Below are 16,168 nucleotides of genomic sequence, written 5' to 3'. Positions count from 1 at the left end.
GCATTTAAGTACAATGGTGTCTTTAACTCATGTTGATTGAAAGGGGTATAAATATGTCACTGTTCCCTATTTGCAATGCACACCGATGATGCCAGGGGGCGAAACCTAGATTTGTGTATTGTGTACTTTTTATCATTGCTTCATTGTGAGCTGGATATTAAACTTATGGCAGCACAAAGCCTTGTTCCTGAATGGAGTTCTTTTTATTTTTATTAATATGTTATACACTCATTATGGGTGTTTATATGCTGGTTGGTGCTGGACATTGGGGAGCATTTTATATATATAGATATCTGCTTAATTTTCACATGCAGAATACATACACATGGACAATAGCCTTCCATGCTAGAACTTTCTGTACATTTGTGACAAGAATAAAGTCACAGATGCTTGGGTATACTTTGTCGTAACTGTAGAGTAGGAAGCATTTGTATTTTGCTTAAATTTAAGGATCATTTCATGACATCACGGGGGAGGGGTAGATATGAAAGTGGTTGTCTCTCAGCTTTGTTTCTAGCCTGGCACCCTATACTGTAGAGACTTCAAGGCATGTTTGTATATTTTTTCTCCTATGTTTTAAATGCAGCACCTTGTATGTCTTCTTAAACCTTTTTTTTCTTAGCCATGGTTAGCTGAAGATGACATTTGCATACATGGTAAATCAGGTGTGTAGCATTCTTGTGTTCACTATCTGCAGTTCTGCAAACATGTGTTCCTGACAGCATTTCCAGAGTCTGTTGCCATATTTATGAATAGAAGACAATGCTTTGGATCTTTATTTGCATAAAACTTCATACAGGACTCTTGCACATGTGCAGTAGTATTTGCTAATAGTCAAGAGTGTATTAGCACGCTCATGAACTGCAAAGTGCAGACTATATTTATAGGTTCATTGTTTCACAGGTAAGTAATACACTAGCTGCCTTTGTGGGCAGTGTTAAGAGTTATCAGTTTCCGTTTTGATGTTTGAATTAACCTATCACATTTGGTATTAGCTTAGCCTTACCCATCTCATGGCCATTAAATATATATTAACTCTAGTGATAACTCCATAGATAATAAGAGCTGGGATAATTCCATAAATAATATAACGGGACCCACACAATGAATAAAATATTTAGAAGGTGCCTTTTCCCATTTGTAGTACAGGAGAAGTCCTGGGGTAAATTTTCTGTTACCCATCCATAGATCCAAAATGCATTTAAACATGGACAGGGATGTGTTATGTTTTACTTGAATGAGGAGTGTGCTCCATACCAGCGGTATCCTCTGAAAGATATACCTGTTCCTCTAAACAGTCCTCTTGATGTTAAAGAAGAGGCTTAGATTGTTGGATTGAGTATTACTGATGCCTTTTGACTTGCTCATATACAGTAGGCCCATCAGAATCATGTCAGAGGATGCCTTGTGTACCAGAAAGATCAATTTGGAACCTGTGTGCTGAGAAACAGCCTTACAAGACTATCTGCAAAAATATAGAGCTGAGTATATCTTTCTGTATTATTCTGTATTATAGAGCTAAATTGTTGCTTAGATATCTGTTGTCTTACTGTTCTGCAAATATACAGAGATCAGTATATATTTTTTTGGTTTTATAATTTGCACTGTGATTCCTCACATCTCTGTTGAAACTGTCTTCCTCACCCCCCCTCCCTGTTCTTGGTTGTAGTTTAAATATGGTGGCTTTTGCAGTGCCCGCCCCACTGTAGATTTGATCTAGGACACTCCCCCAGTCCCATCTCTTTACCGCATTCTACCTAATAAACCCTTTCTGCACTTGCTTTTAGTCCTTTTCAATTTAATTACATTTTTTCAAACTGTGTGTGGACTAATATTGCTACATACTCAAGTGTGCCAGCTTGCACTGCATGTGAATTTTTTTACTACTGTTTTTGCTACTTTTCTGAAAAAAAAAAAAAAAAAAAATTGTAAGCCTGTTTCCTGCCTTTCCTGTAATTAGTGTTCCAGATACAGATTTGCTGTATCCAGGACTGTTTGTAAGCTTCTGTGCCCCCCCCCCAAGCCTTTCTGTGTTGGAGGGAAGCCTTCTAGCTTATCAGTGGGAGTGGTAAGCATTAGGTAACCTGTCTACCACATAAGGAGTGGTTCTGGCCCATAATTTGTAGTTATTTGCCATTTGGGTGGTCTTCCATCTCTCTCAGCTTTCTGATTTGAAGACCTTCATTTGCAATTGTTTCTGTCCTGTAACTCCTGGGCCTATCTCATTTGCTCACTCAAAAAAAAAAATGTATTAATTTATTTGCTTTTACTGTATTTGTGTTTCTTCCTACTTTATTTTGCTTTTGCGTCATCTTAAAAGTACTCAATTGTATTTATTACTGGTTGGTGTAACTCATTCTAAGCCTTTTAGTTTAAGCACTTGGGCTTCAGACCAGTTGTTTTACATTAAGAAGGTTTGTGGTCTGCACTGTAGTGGCAGAACAAGTAGCTTACATCCTTCTAAGTTGGGAACTGCTGATTTGAGGGCTCAGTGTCTGTTATTCTAAAAGTGTATTAATTCTGGTTTAAGCACTTGGGCTTCAGGCCAGTTATTTTACATTAAGAGGGTTCGTGGTCTGCACTCTTATGGGAGGAGAGGCTGGACTCTGCCCTTCTGAGCTGGGAATTTCTGGTTAAAGGCTTATAGTGCCTGCATATTTGAACTGCTTCTTACTGAAATTGGTACACCTTGTTTGCTGTAGCATAGACTAGATCCAGGCCTGCTGAATCTAGCTTTGTTTGTATAACTTGAGCACTAATCCAGGCATTCTTTAAAGTATTCAATTGTATTTATTACTGCTTGGTAGTAACTTGATTAAAGTGTAGCTATCATTCTAAGTCTTTTGGATTAAGCACTTGGGCTTCAGACCAGTTGTTTTACATTAGGAAGGTTTGTGGCCTGCACTGTGGTGGCAAAACAGGTAGCTTACATCCTTCTAAGTTGGGAACTGCTGATTGAGGGCTCAGTGTCTGTTATTCTAAAAGTGTATTAGTTCTGGTTTAAGCACTTGGGCTTCAGGCCAGTTATTTTACATTAAGAAGGTTCATGGTCTGCACTCTTGTGGGAGGAGAGGCTGGACTCTGCCCTTCTGAGCTGGGAATTTCTGGTTACAGGCTTATAGTGCCTGCATATTTGAACTGTTTCTTACTGAAATTGGTACACCTTGTTTGCTGTAGCATAGACTAGATACAGGAATGCTGAATCTAGCTTTGTTTGTATGCTTGTTGTTTGTTTGCTTGTTATTTCCGTGAAACGCTAATTCCACCTAAACGTAGCTTTTCAGCGCTTCTGTGGATCCCTAGTGATATCTGCATTGCTTACTGTATGTATTTCCTTGTTTCATTGAAAGAAAGTTACTATTTGCCGTTTTTGCATTTAAGTTACCTGGCACTAGCTCACTAAAGCAATTATATAAGTCAGCACTAAACAATTAAAAGCACTACACCCTTACAAACTCCCCTTGAGTACCTTGTTCCCCATTGGACCTTTTTTTCAATTATAAAGGAATTTCCAATACTATTCTAGCATGTCCAAAGGTCAGTTGGCAATCTCCTCTCCGGTCCAGCTGGTGAATCTGGGAATCTTGAGGCAATGTTACAACTGCCTCATGTACACAGACAACCCTCTCCTCCTCCCAACAAATTCCAACACATGTGAGAGATGCAACCATATATCCAAACTGGAGACTAAGCTCTCTCAACTCAGTACTGGTGTAACCAGTCAGGAGGAGAAGGAAACCACACTCACTACAATTCCAGTCTCACACAGACCTACTACAACAGCAAACCAAACACATAAACACACAAAAACATACTCAGAGGCTCTAAATAAAAATCTGCCTAAGCAGCAGAGACCTCCAAAGCAGACACCCAAGCAACCGCTATCTCAAAACAAAACACGTGCAACACATAGCTCACAAAGCCAGTGTGCCGAACAGTCACAGCCCTTAAGGCCAAACAACACACCTGATACACTTGTAATAGGTGACTCTATCGTCTGGCACACTGACGTCCCGCTCACCAGGCTGAACAAGGAGAAGGTCACGGTGAGCTGCTTTTCGGGCGCTAGGATCCGCCACATAACACAAGCACTCAGGTCACTCAAAGGCAAGTACAAATATGACTCAGTCATTGTCCATGCTGCTGTGAATGACCTGAGACGTACCTCCCTGGACGACATAAAAAAAGACATAGAGGAGCTCTCTGAGCATGTAGCCCAGGCCGGTATGACCCTGACCTTGAGTAGCATCTTACCCTCACCAAGAATGATGCCACAATATGAAGACAAGATGATCAATTTCAACAAATGGCTTAAGTATTGGTGTCATTCAAAGGGGATAAAATGCCTGTCAGCCTGGGATAACATGCTCGACAAGCCACGATGCTTCACTAGGGATGGCTTGCACCTGTCACCCCTGGGCTTTTGGATATTGGCAAAGGCTCTTGCTACCCCCATAGTGCCTTTTTTAGGCAAGGATCAAAAGACAAACCCACCTCCATAGGTATCACAAGGGATAAGAAACTAAGAGTAATGCTACTCAACGCCAGGAGTCTAAACCTCAAGATGCATGCACTCAAAACTCTCCTTATCATGGAGAACATCTATATCTGTGCAGTAACAGAAACCTGGTTCAAGGCTCCCGAGAGCACCCCAGCACTACCAGGTTATACCTCATACCATGCTTTTCGGCCCCAAAACGTGGACCGAACCACAAATGGAGGGGGAGTATCAATATTCATCAAAGATACACACACCTCCAGGTTGGTGGCACAGCACGAAGCATCAGAGAATATCCATGTGAAACTAACAGTGGGTAAAACTGCCTTCCAGTTTATAGTCTGCTACAGACCACCCTCCCAAACCCAGGAACCCCACTCGGCCTTCCTGAGAACACTGGAAAATATGAAGGTCTCTTCAAACACCATTATATTGGGCGACTTCAACTACCCAAACATACACTGGGAGCATTACTCTAGCTCCAATACCCTAAACCAAAGGTTCCTAGAATTTATAAACTCAAATGCTATGGAACAACTTGTTACCACTCCCACAAGAGGGGAAAAAATACTGGACCTGATCATCACCAACATGGGGACTCTATGCTCCAGACCAGAAGTGTGTCCCTCACTGGTAAGATCAGACCATAAACTAATCTCACTGGATATTCACATCCCGACCCCACCCCCTGCCCAGAAAACCACAGTGAAAAACTTCTCTAAAGCAAATTTCACACTCCTCAAAACCGAGGTAGAATTCTTCAAAGCCCCCGGGCCTGTGGAAAATACGGCCCAGACCGCAGAATCCTTTATAAACGCATTCTATGAACACCTTCAGGAATGCATGGCTCATGCAATCCCAAATAAAACCAAGACCCAATCCTCCAAAGGTAGACATCCTGTCTGGTGGACCCCAGCCATAAACAAACTATACAATAGAAGGAGGAAGTTACTACATGATAGAGTAAAATCCCAAAAAGGGAAGGCATCTCTGATCAGTATTAGCAAAAAACTACAGGCACTCATAAAATCATCTAAGGCCAGCTTCGAGAGAAAAATTGCACAGGACACTAAGGATAATCACAAGGCCTTCTTTAGTTATGTTAGGAACCTGGGTGGGAATTCCCAGATATGCTCAGAATTAGTCCAAAATGACAAAAAATATACCAAACCCACAGACATTGCCAACATCCTAGCTGACAGGTTCAGCGCAAACTTCTCCCCCCCTCCCCACCAAAAGGGCAAATATCTACCCCAGCAGAGTGCTGCCCCCCTGACATCTCAGATGCTCAGGTAAGAGCTGCCCTCTCCAAAGCAAAAAACACAGCATTAATGGGACCAGATGATGTCCCGGGCTGCGTGCTACATGAACTCCAAGAAGAGCTAAACCCAAGCATAAAACTACTGTTTAATCTCAGCCTTACTACAGGATATGTACCCAAAGAGTGGCGTACAGCAACAGTGGTCCCTCTCCACAAAGGTGGTGCCTCAACGGATCCTGGAAACTATCGCCCCATAAGCCCGACTAGCTTGTTCTGCAAAGCTATGGAAAGGATCATCATGGACCTCATAAATAAAGATATTGGGGACCTACAGACACTGGATCCTACCCAGTTTGGCTTTGTTAAGGGCAGATACTGCCTCTTAAATCTGGTTGATTTCTTTGAAACAGTCACCAAGGCCATAGACGAGGGGAAGGTGGTCCACACAGCCTATCTGGACCTTGCAAAAGCCTTTGATACAATACCCCTCTCAGGCATTATAGATAAGCTCACCAGCTTAAATATAAACCCCTATGTCACTAGATGGGTTGCAAACTGGCTCATGGACAGAACCCACATGGGTAGAATTGCTGGAGCCATGTCAGACTCCAAACCAGTTACAAGTGGCGTCCCACAAGGCTCAGTCCTGGGACCTCTCTTGTTCGGTATATATTTCTCAGAGGTATATACAGGCCAACAAGGAAGGACTGTGGCTGACCAAGTTCGCAGATGACTGCAAACTGGGTGCCATAATCAACTCTCCATACAACACAAGCATCCTCCAAAAGGGCCTTATAGAAACAGACAACTGGTGCCAGAGCCATGGCCTCAAGCTAAACGCCAAAAAGTGTATAGTCATCCCCTTTGGCAAAAACAAAGTGCCCACAAATTACCACATAGGTGGTAATCCATTAAGTACAGAAGTAATTAGGGACCTGGGGACCCAAGTTGATAGCAATCTCTCATTTGAGAGCCACGTGGCCAAAGTTGTTAGAAAAACATTTTATGTAGCCCACCTAATCATGAAGGGATTCACATCTAGATCAGGGGAGGTCATCGTGCCTCTTTACTCATCCCTCATCAGGCCCATAATTGAGTACAATGCCCCTTTTGGGATGTACCTTACCAGACACCTGCAGCAACTGGAAAGACCCCAAAAGTACCTCACCAAGAGGATCAAAGGGCTCAAACAGATGCCATATGCTGCCCGGTTAAAGAAACTCCAGCTCTACTCAGTGGCATACTGCCTGCTCAGAGGCGATCTGTGCCTGATGTATAAAGCCATGTTCAACCTGGAATTAATGGACATGCTGCACCTCAGAAAATCCAAATCCCATCGAGCTACGTGCTTGAGAGACTTGAACCTCAGTACTGAAATAAATAGGACATGCTGGAGGAACAGATTCATAACCCAGAGGCTCCCTTCACTCTGGAATAAAATCCCAGTCCAGGTTAGGCAGAGTCCCTCATTGACTCTCTTCAAGAGGAATCTTGATGAGTTGATGGGGGATTGTAGGTTTACCCCGGATATCACTTCTGTGTCACTGTTAGACAGAGGCACAGAATACTAACCTCGAAAAAGGGCATAGCAAAATTAATTTAAAATGGGTGGCGAAAGCCAAACACACTCTGGCTATGCTTATAAATGCCCTAGGGCAGATAGCCTAGTATGAACCTATGAACTTCTTAGTAATCTGTAGGAGTGGAGTATAATGACAGGGCTTTAAGTTGGTTCATGTAGGATATATTGTTTAGCCTTGTATCCTTTTAATAAGGTACCTCTGTGGGCATTGCAGTTGCTGGATGTTTTTGCATATCATACTCAATGACTGGCCTAATGAAGGATGAGTAAAAAAGGACAATGTCTTCTATAAATCTACATGTGATCCCTTTGATATCTTCTATAAATCTACATGTAATCTCTTTGATATCTTCTATAAATCTACATGTGATCCCTTTGATATCTTCTATAAATCTACATGTGATCCCTTTGATATCTTCTATAAATCTACATGTGATCCCTTTGATATATTCTATAAATCTACATGTGATCCCTTTGATATCTTCTATAAATCTACATGTGATCCCTTTGATATCTTCTATAAATCTACGTGTGATCCCTTTGATATCTTCTATAAATCTACGTGTGATCCCTTTGATATCTTCTAGAAATCTAAGTGTGATCCCTTTGATATCTTCTAGAAATCTACATGTAATCCCTTTGATATCTTCTAGAAATCTACATGTGATCCCTTTGATATCTTCTATAAATCTATGTGTGATCCCTTTGATATCTTCTATAAATCTACATGTGATCCCTTTGGTATCTTCTATAAATCTACATGTGATCCCGTTGATATCTTCATTAAATCTACATGTAATCCCTTTGATATCTTTTATAAATCTACATGTGATCCCTTTGATATCTTCTATAAATCTACATGTGATCTTTTTGATATCTTCTATAAATCTACATGTGATCCCTTTGATATCTTCTTTAAATGTACATGTGATCCTTTTGATATCTTCTATAAATCTACATGTGATCCCTTTGTTTATAAATTGCATGGTCCCGATTAGCTTTCTTACAACAGTGGACGCATGTTGATCTAAAGTTAGGTCATTGTTCACATAGGTTCCCAAATCTGAAACAACTGAGTCAACTCTTAGGGGCATATTGTCAATGTGGTAGTTTCTTTGGGTACACAGTTTTGCAAAGAGTACTATAATGCCTTTTTTGGCATTTAGTATCAGTGCATGATTTTAGCATTTGTTATTTGTTTCAGATAGACTTTTCTGCAGAATGGCTTGCTCATTTCTGGATTCACTGAATACTGCTAGTTTGCAATCATCTGCAACCTTAGTCAGCCAGAGCTGTTTGGTAATAGCTTATACATCAAAGAAGAAGATGATAAACAGGAGAAGTTCTGGCACTGAACTCTTGAAGACTGGAAACTGCTCTTGTTGAAGAGGTATATTCTCCATTTTATATCTCCTGCATCCGTTCTGTGTGCAGCTTGGCAATCCAGCTGATGATGTATAAGTCTATTCCTAATTTACTTTGCTTTTGTAATATGCGTGAGTGGGTCATTAGGTCAAAAGCTTTGGCAAGGTCGAGATATGTGGTGTGTACCATAGACATACTTGATCTATCATCAGGTCAAATCCAGCCTTAATGGGCTGTTTTTATGAATATTATATGGATGTTGCATACCCTGCATGTACATATTAACCACAGCTTCTGGCTTTATATATACAGGTAAAGGGGTGCACAATGTTAACTCATATTCAGGATTCCATGTTCTTTGGTTTTGTCAAACTTAAAAATATTCTTCAGTACAATTAATTCTACTCTCATATAAAAATGTATAAAACTACCAGTCCCCACTAAAGCCAAATATAACGCAAAGGTTAAAAGTAAATAATCTAGGTGATCAGCTACTGAAAATAAGCATAACAAAAGGGAAAAATACATTTCCATAGCAGTTCCACCCATATTAACAACTTAATCAAAGAGATCAGCAAGCAATTAAAAACCACTAGATGAAAGACCAAAGCTGAACATGAATTGAAATAGGCCCCAGATGCCAAAGCTAGTCATAAAACCTTCTTTAGTTAATTAGGAAATAAAGAAATAATAACTTGCAATGTGTAGAAGTAATCTAAAATGGCATTACCCACTCTGGATGTAAAGAAATAATTAATGTATTTAAGTTAGTGGTAGTTTTACTCCAGGAAGCAGTCATTGAAATTCTACAAATTCCTTAAAACTACTCACTAAGATCACAACAGAACATGTTCTGGCTCTTGTCCTCTGCTCTCTAAAATTAAAAAAAACACCTCCATGGGCTCAAATTATTTACTGGATGCTTTATTAACGGCATCAAACAATACCCTTGCTTAATTTAAGACTGACATAGGGTATGTCTAGAGAACTGGAAAACAGCTGTGGTGGTTTCACTCTTTAAAGAGGGCCCTGGTACAGACCCTGGGAACTGCAGGGCCATCTATCTTGTGTTTACAATAGCTACCAAAATAAGTAGAAATGGGGATAGTGAGCAGGTCTGGTGAACACTCTTTGTAACACAATGCTATCTGATAATAGCTGTTTGAGGAAATCGATGTTCAAGGACTGAGATACAAAATATTACATAAGAGAATTAAATAATTTGAGAATTCCATTTTGGACATAAACTCCCAGAGAAGGGGCCATTACAATGTGGAAGGCCTTGTTGAAGTCAATTAATTGTGCTGCCAAGTTATAATTAATAGAAAGCACCCAAGTCATGGCAACCTTTCCTTCACTTGATAAGCCCCTGGACATTTGAAGAGATTATCTTTCTGAGAACTGCTTCAAGTCTAGTAGGTAAGATCATGACAAAAGTGTTAATTTTGATCTGCAGGAAGGAGATAGCTCTAAAGCTTAACACAATATACAAACCCCTATCAGGCTAAGTTAATGTAATAATGTTGGCTACGTTATATTTAGAAGGAAAGGCACACTGGGAATATAAAACATCTTTAAGCAATGTACTAGGGCATGCTTATAGGCTCGATAAAAATCTATGGTGAATTTGCCAAACCCATGTGCTTTACCCGGGGTAAAGGAGTCAATATTCATTAGAATCTTATATGTAGATAAAGGCTGCTGCAATCTTTGCTTTTGTTCCTGTGAAAGTAGAACACACGTCTTCACTCACTCTTGACTGGGTAGGGAACATCTGTTCCCCTGCAAGCATCTTATTCATTTCATTTGGGTGACTCATAGCATTCCCATCCTTATCCTTTAAAGCCAGAATGGAGATCTCTCTTTGCCTTTCATTAAATCAATGAACTAATAGATTCAAAGACAAAAGCACCTTGGATCAGTACAATAATCTCAGTTTCTCCAACCTTTCCTAGCTTTATAATACTAGTTGTCACCCACTATCTTGAGCTACTCCATGTCCAGTTAACTATAGGCAAAGCCCCCCTACCACATCATAGATAACTATAAGTGCCCCACCATGAAACAGGAAAAGTATACCGATTAACTGACTTACAGGATTCACTTGCCACACAGCCCAGCACTTTACTCATGGGTGATTTTAGTTATCCTACCATCAACTGGGAACATACACAACTACAAACATGCTGGTTCAGAGGTTCTTGGACTTTGTCATTGCAAATGCTCTGGAACAGTTAGTCAGCACATCCACAAAAGACTTAAATGTCCTGGACATAGTACTCACTAATATGGGGTAGCATTGTACCCCCACACACACGTGTAATATCCTCCCTGGTAAGATCAGACCATAAATCGATCTTCCTCAATGTAATTATAAGACCAGATATCCTATCAAGCTCAAAAATGCTTAAGAATTTTTTTCTAAGACAAATTACCTCCTATTAAGTGATGGTATAAGAAGTTTCAAAGCCCATTCAAATGCAGATAACACAGACTCCTATGCACAGGTGTACACCAATGACCTGTATAGCCATTTAAGCAGTTGTATAGAATCAACTGTACCTAACCGGACTAAAAACAGATCTTGGCAAAAAAACAAGCCACCCGCGTGGGCCTCTAGTATAAACAGGCTATACAACAAAAGAATCAAACTAATGTGCAAGAACAAGAGGGAACTGGCTCAGCATAGGAAGAAATTCCCCTCTAGTTTAAACAAACAAATTACAGATCTTGTCAAGTCCTCCAAAGCTAATTATGAAGCAAAAATAGACTCCCTATCTAAGCATAATCACAAGGCATTCTTTAACAGCATCTGAAATCTAAATGGAATGCTCAGCTATGTGCTGAACTGGTTGTGGATGGCACCACCCATACTCAACTGGAGGTAACAGCCAATCTACTACCTGACTGTTTTGGAGAAAACTTCACCCCCCATCCCCTTCAGTCATCTCCCAAAGTATACCTGCCGCCATTCTTCAACCTATTATCTCAAGAGAGCAAGTCATCTCGGCACACTCCAAGGCCAAAACATTGCATCAATGGGACCAGATAACATCTCAGGTTGCCTTTTAAACAACTTAAAATATGACCTATCAGATCCACTTGGATCCCAGTTTAACCACAGGCTGAGACCTGGCTATATTCTGGTGTCAACAGTAATCCTTCTGTACAAAGGGTAACCATTAACTAGCCTTGGGTATTATAGACCCATACACTTGAGTAGTCTCATCTGCAGGGCCATGGAATGAATGTTTATGGAAATTATTAACAAGGACATGGTAATCTCTAAACTCTGGACCCAACCCAGTTTGGATTCATTAAAAGTAGAAATCATGCCTGTTAAATATGGTTGACTTCTTCGAGAAAGTCACCAAGGCCCTGAATGAGTCAAAGACAGTGCATACCACCTCTCTTGACCTAGCCAAGGCATTTGACACAATTTCCCACCCAGGTATTATAGAAAAACTCTCCCAATTGAGAATTAACCCCTACATTACCACATAGGTAGCCAATTGGTTTGCCGACAGGACACATTGTCAAAGTGGATGACTTCACCTCTACCAAACGACCAGTCACCAGTGGAGTACCACCGGATTCTGTGCCAGGCCCCTTACTTTTGGAATTTATTTCTCAGAAGTCTAGCTAAACTTGAACAGCCTGTGGGTTATCAAGTTTCCTGATGATTGCAAATTGGGAGCAATCACTGAGTCTCCCAAATGTTAATATACTTCAGAAAGGGTTAATGCAGAAAAATGGTTGGTATCAAAGCCACAGATTAACTCTAAATGCAAAAAATGCATCACTATTCCCTTTGAGAAAGCTGACATCCCAGCTAATTACATCACCCTCCCAAGTGTATACCTCATAGTACGTGATCTGGGTGCTCAGGTTGATAGCAATCTGAACTTTGACCAGCACATATCCACATTAGTAAGGAAATCCTTCTATGTGACACATCTAATAAGTAAATCTAAGAATGTTATAGTTCCATTATACTCAGCCCTCATCAGACCAATAATTCAGTAGAATGCTCCCATTTGCATGCACTTCACCAGACAACTGCAGCAATTGGATAGACCACAGGGGTTTCTCAACAAGAAATTACAGGGTACACAAATCAATTCTTCAGTGGAAATACTGAAAGCACTGCCACTGTAATCTGTCTCCTACAGGTTGCTAAGGGGTGACCTATGCCCAGCTTACAGGGCAGTCTGTGACCTGGCCTTGATGGAAATGCTACACAGTCATAAAACAAACTGCAAGAGGGATACTCACTCCAGGGATCTTTACCTAGCCTCTGACATGAACACGTCATGCTGGAGTGACAGATGCATCTCCCAGAGACTGCCACTTGTCTGGAACACGCTTCCACTTCATGTGAAACAGAGACACTCCCAGACCCTCTTCAAATACAACCTAGATCAATGGATGAGAGACTGCAGATTCACTCCTGGGGTGGTGCCCATGTCCCTCCTGGGCAGAAGAAGTCAGTATTAACTACCGTAGACCCTTACCTCTGTGAACTTCACTCTCCTAACTACCAACAATAGGGGCAACTCAGGATAAATATGGCTAGGCATGTAAGGGCACTCAGGCCTTTAGCCTACTAACCTCCTCTGAACCTATTAACCTATAAACAAGTGAGTTTTGCTTCTCTAATATGATGAGCTACAAGTTTATCTTTAGAGTTTCTGTCTTTAAATTTATTTTCCAATTCAGATAATTTAATCTCTGTCTCCCTGAGCTCTCTATTATATTTCCTATCCTCTCTCCCCTTTCAAGCCTATAAGAAATAACATCACGTTGGTCTTAAAGTAATCTTACTGAGCTATTGGATTGCCTTCTGCTATAACATCTTCCCTCAGAAACCACCATTCCAGTTCTGTATTGCTTGGTAGTGCTTATGGTGTCAAAGAAGCAGGTGGACAAGCTTTCAAAAAGCAATCCTTTTAAATGAACCAGCAAACATAACCCCCATTTGTATAGTCTAATAAAGGAGCAGATAAATGTTAGTACAATTCACAATAGTTAAAATGTTTCTATAAATAAACCAATAATTCTTCTTAGCTGAATTTGGACTATAGCTAAAAATGTAATTCCCTTTCATCATGGTGGAACCAACGATAACCATCCAACAAATCACATACTTTCCAGCCATGCCCTTAGATCTCTAGCTGTATAAGGAAGTCACATAGTATTACATGGACTTTTTTTCTGTAGACATGTCATATGCAACATTAAAATTGACCCTCACTAAAATAAAATCCCCTTCCTTAACTAATTCTTGAATTGCTTTGAAGAAATCATTTGAGGGACAAGTATTGTCCATATTTGGCCAATAATAATTCCCCAATACCACGGTCCCTTGTGAGGTGCACCAATGTTGAATAAAACATCTCCCCTCTTTACCCATTTTAATCTAGAAAACATAGACCAAGGAAACATCCTCAGAAATAAAAGTGCTACCCCCCCATTTTGCAGTAGATAGAGAGCCAAAATAGCATCCACTGCCATTTCTTTGATACACAATTTTCGTACTCACTTTTAAGCTTGGTTTCCTGAAGAAAATAAACCCTAGGTTTCACATCCATTATCTTGAAGTTTATAATAGTGATATTAGTCAACATAGATACTACGTTAGCATTCCATGAGACAAACTGAGTGTTTAAATTGAGGTCGCATGGGCTGTGATGGTTGCCCTTGCCTACCTGGGTAGGGTATGCATTGTTAGTTCTGGTGCAGTCACTTCAACCATCATTTTTATCTAATGTAATGACTTACAGCTCTCCACTAAAATAAAATAAAATAACATAAATAAATAAAAACTAGATAAATAAATAGATACATACATATAATCAAATTGTGTTCTGGCAATGATTCACTTCTTTAAGGAGATTTCTCCCCTCTTTGAGTCAGTTTAGAAATATATTTGAAGGACTCTTGACCCCACAACAGGTGGTACTTGGAGCTTGTCCCTTGTAAAAAAAAAAAAAAAAACAAGAAAACATTTTTTATATACTTTTAGATTTCTTGCATTATTTTTCATTCTTTGGGAATGTCGACATTCAGGAAGTCTGTGTTTCATAGGAGAACCTCTAAATGCTCTATAATATCAGCAAATATGCCATAGGAACAAAAGGACAGGAGAGTAAAATCAATAATTACCAACCTAAAAAAATAGCTGCCTGATAGAGAAAAAAATAAAAAAACAAGCTGGGGTAACAGGAGAAAATAGCCCTTGTGGCAACTAGGCCATTGGAGAGCTTTTATCTATTTTAACAATATGTAGTAAAACCATATTCTAAGAAGTGGTTGAGTATAACAATACGCCAAACAAAATAAGCTCTTTTTAGGCTATAAAACCTCCACCTACACCCCAAGACACACTTGCTTCTTTTAAAGACTATTCTTGATGAGAGGATGGGTACTCACATGCTGATCCCTGGCTTGATATATTTTTCTTTCCTAGAAGCTGTGTGCACATTTTAAAGGTGGTATTTAGCAAAGGGCACTTTCTTGCCTTGTAGTTCCTATGATTCTGTGAAAATTTCCTGTAGCAAGAGCCGCGGTGGTGGTGCTGCAGTAGCGCTGTTGCCTTACAGTAAGACGCTGTCCAGTTCGACTCTCAGTTGGAGCGTCTTCTACGTGCAGACATGCGTGAATGGGCGTACCTTCGTTGAAGGTTGTGCGTTAGGGCTGGCAACTCAGCACGTAAAAATCACCTGCCAATCATTAGCGGACTGGAGTTCCTCTGTGGCGACCCCTAACCGGGAAAAACCAAAAGACACAACAACAACAATATACTAGCTTAACAGAGGTGGCAGGGAACAGATCTTCCTGTCTTATGGAAATCTAGGATTCATGAAAATATAACACAGCAACTTACATATTCACGCTGACGGTCATTTGAATGGAGCTTTGTAATGCAGAGATTACAATGTTGGCCAGCAATCTCAAACACATTATCACAGCGTTAGCCTATACCATTTTACTGGTGATTTACTTTTATCTTAAATTTTGTGTGCATTTTACCTTCAGATATTATCATCAAGAATATACTTACTATAAATGTATTCAAGCAAGCTCACTAAACATGAGCTGTTCTGTAAACATTTGTTTCACATTCATGCTCATTTCTTCTTTTCCTTTTTATGTCTATAGATTTGTTTTTGTATCATGTTTCTTCTGTTTAATTAATGTTTATGTGCTGGCTTTTTAAATAAACATTTCTCACACAAAACACACTGCAGTTGTTTTTAATTTACTTGAAGGTGGCTGAAACAAAGTAATCTTATGTTGTCTGCATTGATCTCTAGCTGACACATTCATTATCTTGGTTATTGCAGACTGCATCTCAGTTTTAAGCTATTTATTTCAAAATGTTTTGCTTAATTTATTTCATTACATGATTTGATACATTTTATGCATAGGAACATGGAGAAAAGAAACATGATGAATTCCA

At 39.9% G+C, this 16,168-nt stretch overlaps 1 protein-coding gene across 3 annotated transcripts in view; it reads right to left on the bottom strand.

The window, feature by feature from the left end:
* ZNF385D (zinc finger protein 385D) overlaps window positions 1-16,168 on the bottom strand; it is a 1,382,400-nt gene that overhangs the window by 1,056,659 nt on the left and 309,573 nt on the right. The gene's annotated exons all lie outside the window — the stretch shown is intronic.

The sequence above is a fragment of the Protopterus annectens genome, chromosome 3.part1, assembly GCF_019279795.1.
Source record: "Protopterus annectens isolate FY-2018-M chromosome 3.part1, PAN1.0, whole genome shotgun sequence".
Lineage (NCBI taxonomy): Eukaryota > Metazoa > Chordata > Ceratodontiformes > Protopteridae > Protopterus > Protopterus annectens.
This window is presented reverse-complemented; position numbering and strand designations above follow the sequence as displayed.